This window comes from Xiphophorus hellerii, chromosome 14, assembly GCF_003331165.1.
Source record: "Xiphophorus hellerii strain 12219 chromosome 14, Xiphophorus_hellerii-4.1, whole genome shotgun sequence".
Lineage (NCBI taxonomy): Eukaryota > Metazoa > Chordata > Actinopteri > Cyprinodontiformes > Poeciliidae > Xiphophorus > Xiphophorus hellerii.
Genome location: NC_045685.1, coordinates 6,013,307 through 6,021,141, shown reverse-complemented (window position 1 = coordinate 6,021,141; position 7,835 = coordinate 6,013,307). Strand labels below are relative to the sequence as shown.

General features: G+C 38.5%; 1 long non-coding RNA gene across 1 annotated transcript; it reads left to right on the top strand.

The window, feature by feature from the left end:
* Window positions 1-794: 794 nt before the first annotated feature.
* On the top strand, window positions 795-7,462 carry LOC116732138 (uncharacterized). The gene is made up of 3 exons (XR_004341714.1): window positions 795-1,724; window positions 6,478-6,703; window positions 7,304-7,462. It is a non-coding gene; the product is annotated as an uncharacterized LOC116732138 (long non-coding RNA).
* Window positions 7,463-7,835: the final 373 nt, after the last annotated feature.

The following is a 7,835-nucleotide window of genomic DNA, read 5'->3' as shown; positions in this document are numbered from 1 at the left end:
GACAGAGTCTGGAGACGCCGTGGAGAGCGGTCTGCTGCCTGCAACATCCTTCAGCATGACCGGTTTGGCAGTGGGTCAGTAATGGTGTGGGGTGGCATTTCTTTGGAGGGCCGCACAGCCCTCCATGTGCTCACCAGAGGTAGCCTGACTGCCATTAGGTACCGAGATGAGATCCTCAGACCCCTTGTGAGACCATATGCTGGTGCGGTTGGCCCTGGGTTCCTCCTAATGCAGGACAATGCTAGACCTCATGTGGCTGGAGTGTGTCAGCAGTTCCTGCAAGATGAAGGCATTGAAGCTATGGACTGGCCAGCCCGTTCCCCAGACCTGAATCCGATTGAGCACATCTGGGACATCACGTCTCGCTCCATCCACCAACGTCACGTTGCACCACAGACTGTCCAGGAGTTGGCGGATGCTTTAGTCCAGGTCTGGGAGGAGATCCCTCAGGAGACCATCCGCCACCTCATCAGGAGCATGCCCAGGCGTTGTAGGGAGGTCATACAGGCACGTGGAGGCCACACACAATACTGAGCCTCATTTTGACTTGTTTTAAGGACATTACATTAAAGTTGGATCAGCGTGTAGTGTTATTTCACTTTAATTTTGTGTGTGGCTCCAAATCCAGGCCTCCATTGGTTAAGAAATTTGATTTCCATTGATGATTTTTGTGTGAGTTTGTTGTCAGCACATTCAACTTTGTACAGAACAAAGTATTCAATGAGAATATTTCTTTCATTCAGATCTAGGATGTGTTATTTGAGTGTTCCCTTTATTTTTTTGAGCAGTGTATTATTTGTAACCAAAATTACTGAATCTTTGTACTCTAACCCACAAAACACAATTAGTAAAAACAAAAAACAGACAATATCTAACAATTTATATTTACAGAATTATCATATATTAACATGGCCTATATCCCACAGATGCATTGTTCTGTATTTAATGGGCTGCTTCAGATTTGTTAAAGGTTTTGGGAGAATTAATGTGTATCTGAGCAGCTGAATTGATGCTTTCTCTGGTGACTCATGCAGATACTAGCTGCCCAAGTCAAGCCCAACTGCTCCCCCACGCACAAAAACTCTGGAGCAGGTCGGCAGATACAGCTGATGGATTAACCTAGGGTTGCAGTGGAGTATCAGAAGTGGTGTGTAATATAGACTGTGCTATTTTTGGAATATATATAGTTGCTTAAGTATGAACAGTTACCTGCAAAAGTGGTGCAATACTTCTTGGTAAAGCTTTTTATTTCCAATCATATCTAATTATTGATTTGAAAGTATCAATGTTTTTTTATTATCAGTAATTGTTAATTTATATGTGTTGTAATTGCATAAATAATATGAGGGTCATAATCATAAGGGTCAAGGCTGAAATGGGCGTTATTAAGAAAGGAAATCTTGTTGTCCATCACAAAGTTTGTCCAGTTAAATTTGGGAAGAAGGGCAGGTCTTTCTCTTAGTACCGCCTATTTTAGCTCTGGTCTTATATAGTCTCAGATTCGCGGTCATTTTCTTTTATTGTACGGCTGAATCAGAGACGTAGGTATTTTATGGCATTATTTGAATAATAAGTTAATGTTTTTGTTGCGTTTCGTCCCTATAGTTGTTATTGTCTATATATTTTGTGTTTTCTAGAAAATGGTAGATTGTTCTCCAGTAAAACTTCTGAAATTAAGCGACCCGGACCTCAAAGCGGTCCAAAATGCTGCCCAGCTGGCTTGTGTAAGTATATTAGTTGGTAACTAATTTTAAAAAGTATTGTGTTTGGAAATTTGTGTATGAGGTTGTGTAGTGTTAAGTAGTTCGAATGACGGTAATTCTTTTTGGATATGAAAACATACCTGTGAAGTTTTAGGTTAGAGAATTCCATAACTTTCGCCTCCAGTGGGTAGGTGAACTACCTACGTAAAATGGAGGGGGGAGGGAGGGCCGCCATTACACTACGGACAGATGGACGTAAGTTCATGTAGTGGGATAAATGTAAGACTGGGGGGACAGAAGAAAGGGAAGTACGCAATGTGGGAGGGAGATGCGGGCGTAAAATCAGGGGATGAAGATGGAGGGGATGGGGGGCAATACAGGGAAATATTAATATTGGAGCATGGCTAGAAAGGTAGGTAAAATAAACTAATACGGGAGACTTTACAGGTAATTATTAAAAAGCTATAAAACATGGTGGAGTCCAGAAAACTAAGTGCGGGGAAAAGAACACAATCTAAGTGTGGAGTGGATTCATGTGGGTAATATAAATGGTGCGATTTGATTGTCAGGCGCATGTGGTTTATATTGAACTTCTATGTGGATCACCTCGAGGATTGTTGCGGTGCGTTTCGTTTGGCGTTGCGCGATTTGAACTGTATTGAGCAGTTAATGCTTTGAGCGCGTCCGACACTCCACATACACTGTAAAATGTAATAGTATATCTTACTCTAAAAGAAAAGTGACCTTAACTCATTCCAGCTCACTCTGTTGACTATACTAACTTAAACTTAGCAAAGACAACTTTCTACTGAGGCAAGTAATCAAACTCATCAGCAGCAAGTAACCTGAACTTGGAGTTATGAGTAAGCAAGACGCATCTGCATAACCAGCAGAAAACTCGGCATCATTCGGCAGCTCTCGTTGAACGCACATGCGCAGTTGGCCACTGACGAGTGATGACGTGTTTGAAAGAAGCGCCAAACTGTCAACAATACCACTTTTTCACTGTCATCCCTTTCAGCTTTCAGCTTCGGGTTGAACAGCAGCTGAAAAAGATAAGAGTGATTATGTCACGAATTGCGGTGGTGAGGCAGACGCAGCAGACCCAGGTAAGGTAAATGAATGATTTTAATGACGAATAAGTCCAGCAACAACGAGCAGCAGGCACATGGACACACTGATCACGAACAGACTAGACCAGGGGTGTCAAACTCCGGTCCTCGAGGGCCGGTGTCCTGCAACTTTTAGATGAGCCTCTGCTGCACCACACCTGAATAGAATAATTAGGTCATTAAGGCTCTGGAGAACTGATCTACACAAGGAGGAGGTAATTAAGCCATTTCATTCCACTGTTTTGTACCTGTGGCACATCTAAAAACTGCAGGACAGCGGCCCTCGAGGACTGGAGTTTGACACCTGTGGACTAGACATTGACGAGGACCCGACGAGGAACAAGGAACACAGGTGGAGTTAAATACATGGGAGGGTAATGACAGAACGAGACACACCTGGGAACAATCAAGGGGAGGACAGGACAACGAAGAGACTCAAGGACACAAAAAACTCTAAATGAACACAGAAAACACAGATCCTGACAGATTATAATAATTATAATTGTACTGGTTAGGACGGAGAACAGAGACAATAACTGTACGGTTCCACTTGTACACTCAGAATCAAATTACATCCCAGCGAGTATTCATGAATATTCATTTGAGTGTCCGTATTAATTTAAGTAAGATATAATGTTAATTGACATATGTCACACATTTACCTTACAAGCAAGAACATAAGGACAAAACAATTTAGCTAATTTCAATAAATAGAATTAAAATCATAAACATACTTACTTTAAATGTGCGGCAGTAGACCAGGAATGAAATTCATAAGTGGTTGTCAGTGTGGGACATACTACCCATGTAAATAGGGGAAGGTGGAGTGTTCCACTCATTGTAATTAGATGTGCTCTGACACCACATTATGCACAAACAATATGTAAAAATATTTACAGATAAATATGGAAAGAGAAGATTGTCCTCCTCAACATAAGGTGCTTAATTTTAAAATGTGATAATTCCCCGCCAAATGATAAAATGTTTCACCCGGAGGGCATCTGGGAAGAGAAGAGGAGGAGGGGGAATAAGGATAGACGAATAGCATATACATTGATTAGACATTGGCATTTCAATCATTAGAACTAAACCTAAAATCAACATTGATTCAATGTCATGTCTTCAACATTGGTTGATTGGCTAGAATCAGATGATTGTTTATTTGATTGATATTTGGTTAATCATCAACCTTAACCAAAAATCAACCATTTTGACCATTTTTCAACAGTAAATCAACATATTTTGCTATCTGGGAAGCCACCTGTGTAGGTGGAGCAACAGGAGGGAAGGTGAGGCAGCAGAGGGGCGCCTAATCAGTGCCGTTACTCTGTTATTGATCATTTCATGCTGTTAAATATAGAAAAATTCCAACTAGAAAAGATGTTTTTCTAGTTGGAGTTTTGACGCCCCCTCTAGTGCAGCGCCCCTATGCGTTGCATAGAGTGCATACCCACTGTTGCCACTGGCTACTGTCAACTGATTTCATTGACAAAAGTGAAGGTTTTCTCAAATTGCAACAAAAGAGGACGTAAAAAAAATCACAAAGTTTTGGAAAAACTTGCAAAAAAGGATATGTATTGGCTGCTGATTAGTGCTGACTCGAAGCCCAGAAAATGATATTCTGTACAGCCCTAACTAATCTATGCTTGTGCTATGACTTAATTACAGTTTAACTGATTGGTTTTGTTGTTGTTTTTTTTTGTAGGTTTCTGAAGACACTTAGCTATGCAATGGAAATGTAAGTACTGCTTGTTTTCTTCTGAAAAGAGGGCTCAACTATTCAAGCACTACCGCTTAAAACATGGCAGCTACGCAAGAACTACTCCAATTCCATGTCTCCACGCAGATTGTCTGTGTTCATTTAACTCATTTAATGCCCTCAAAGTGCATTTATCAAGAAATCATTCCCATGAAGTACATGATGGGCAGACGAGTGGAGCTGATGCAATCCCTGTGATATTCAATTGTCCTCATTGCAGTTTTGAAGAACCCTGCACAGAACTCTTCCCCCCCATTTGCGTCAACATCTGAAACTGTGAAATGTCCATATCAAAACTGCATTTTTGAGAGCAATGTCTACTCAACATTTAATGCTCATAAATGCAAAGACCATCGGCTTCCCTGTCAGAAGCGGCTGAAGCCTGATATTGCCATGCCACACCTCCTGATCCAGATCCAAACTTGTCACAAGATTTGCAAGAAGATGTGGATTTTTGTAGTGATCCTACAGACCGAGGCACAATTGAGGCAGAAGCTGAAATTGTAAATTTGGATCATTTACCTTTGATACCTTTACCCTTATTGGAAAAGTGATTTTTATTTCTTGTTTGATTCTTTTTTGTTGGAGGGAGCATCATTGCACTTGCAGACTACTAAATGGTTTTATGTTAATGAGGAGAAACATCACTTCACTACCTCACTATTCACTTTATCGATGTTATGATAAATGTTAGGCTCTATTATTGAGAATTGAGTTTTTGTTTCACACCAGTCAACAAAGACATTTAAGCAGGGATTCTCAAAGTTTTAAAGACTGCGGGCCATTTGAAGGATTCAATGTTGGATTGAAGGCTGCCCTCATGTCATTTTTTTTTTCTTTTTTCTAAAAAAAGTCTATGGAAAACTTTGTTTCCAGGTTAGTGTGTATGTAACCACACTTGAGAACCCTGTATTTAAGGTAAACTTGTTTAATTATTAAACATTTTTGTCCACTCAAACTGTTGTCTGTTTGTTTCAATAACTTAACACTTTTGGTTCATCTTACTTGAACATATCAAGGCAATTGGTTTCCTAATATTTTGCAAGTAATGTGAACGCTTAAACGTGTAAACATAACTTAATTTTTATGAGTACTGCTTAACTGACATAACTCACAAATTGAAGTAGTCATAATTGACATTTTATAGTCAACCTTACTAATGATTTTGAGTTACCTACACTCAAGTTTACAGCCATTGCATGAGTTGTCTGAATGAATATTTTACAGTTCACCCAATTAATGATTTTGAGTTAACGGCACTCAGGTTTACTGCCATTATCTGAGTGGTGTAAACATAGTTATTTATAGCTATAACAACTTAAAATGAATTAGCTACTTTACTTGGAGATTTTGAGGCAATCGGTTTCCTAACTTTTTTTTTAAGTAAAGTGATTACATTTTATTACATTTTACAGTGTATGATACTTGTTAACTGAAAGCATTTCTCAATCATTTGTACTTTTCATATGATGAAAAATAATGTTAGATGTAATTCTGATTGTTGTGACATTTGCAGTTATCTGTTTTGTTTTGGTCATATGAAAGATGAGTTTTTTTCTCTCTTTTTTTCCCCACATAATTCAACAAAATTATTTTCTAGCAGCTTTGAGTGAACTTGTTTTTCTTTTCTTATACACATAACAACTGCAGAGCCAGTTGTTATGTATGACTACTTTCTTAAAAAAATTCTTTATTTTCTGTGTCAAGTTTTAAGTTATCTTTAGATGTTTTCTTTGTTTTAAACTTTTGTTCACAAACTAAGCATGTGTGACATGAAGCATTTAGAGTGATGGAATAGTTTCCATATTAGTTGTTTAATAGGATTCATTATTTATGGTGCTGTTAAGTATAGTATTAGTGTTCGTTGTAAAATGTGTTTAACAGTTAATTTTTTTTTTTACAGTACCGTTGCACAGATCCCCTAGCTTCCCGCGGAGCGATCCAACGAAGCATGCATGAGGCTTTCCAGCTGAGCCTCGAAGCTCTAGAGAAAAAGGCCAGGCAGCTGAAGGCTTCAGAGAAGAGGGTGAAGCATCTCCTCAATGAAGTTGAGAACGTCAACAAGACATTGGTTGCTGCCCAGCATAAAATTGACGAATTGAAGGGCTGCACAGCATTTTATGTTGATGGTAGGTATATTTATAGTATATCATGCTGATTCTAGGTTTTATTTTATATTTTAATCTTAATTAACATACGATATAATGGTATATCATGAGGTATTTGTAGTGTATGCAGAAACTATTTTTTGTTTCTTCGATGTTTTATTTTTTTTGTTTTGTTTTTACAAATCCATTGTGAATAAAAGGAAAGATTCACTTATGACAAAAGAAATGTAAAAAAACTGTTAACTATCAAACTGACAATTGAGCTTCACAAAATAATGACATTCATTCACTCATTTAGATGTTAAATAATGATTGTATAAATATTTACCCCCGTCTAGTGAGCATCTACCGGCTATCCCTTCATATTTGATCCTGGCAGAGATTTTAAAGCAGAAAATGTTGTGTAAGTGAGCATGGAGTTTTGCAGGAGCTTGAGAAGCAAGGTTTGAGTCCAAACACTACAAGCTTTGAGACGAAAAACATCAAGTCCTGCTCCACGTTCCTCCCACAGTCATGTTAATTGGGTTTTGTAAAATTTTCCTTTGGTACGTGTGTGCAAAACAGCAGACAGGTCGCAGGGTATCCTGTCCGATATTCTTTTTTTATGCTAGAATCTTTCAGAAAAAACTGATGCAATGACACAAACAGAGTACGAGGAGGAAGAAGTGCAAGAAATGAGTTGGATTGCTGAAGATACATTGTTTTTTTTTCTTTAAGTTCAGAGTGTTTTTGTATGTTCTTTCAAAAATGGTTCTATTAAAACGGTTTTACTTTTCTGAATGGATTCATTTTACATTTTTGTAACACGATAAAACAAGATGACCCTTCTAGGGTAAAATGTAGTTTAATGTGAAGTTGAGTTAAAGTTTGAGGGAAGGACCAAGTGGGATATTAACAGTAAGTTTGGTAGAAATGTTGATGTCACACAACTGTGTTGTGGTTTTGACAGAGCTTAGATGGAAGGGAAGATTTTATTTATTTTGTTGGTTTCTATTTTTATTGAACAACATGGATGGTGCCTAAAGTATGGTATGGACAACCCAAAGAACCAACACCAGAACCGGTTGATTAAGGAGCTGAAGGAGAGAGAGGGAGCAGCAACATCCGCAGCAAGTGAGAAGTGAGACGCAAAGGATACTTTGAAGATGACTTG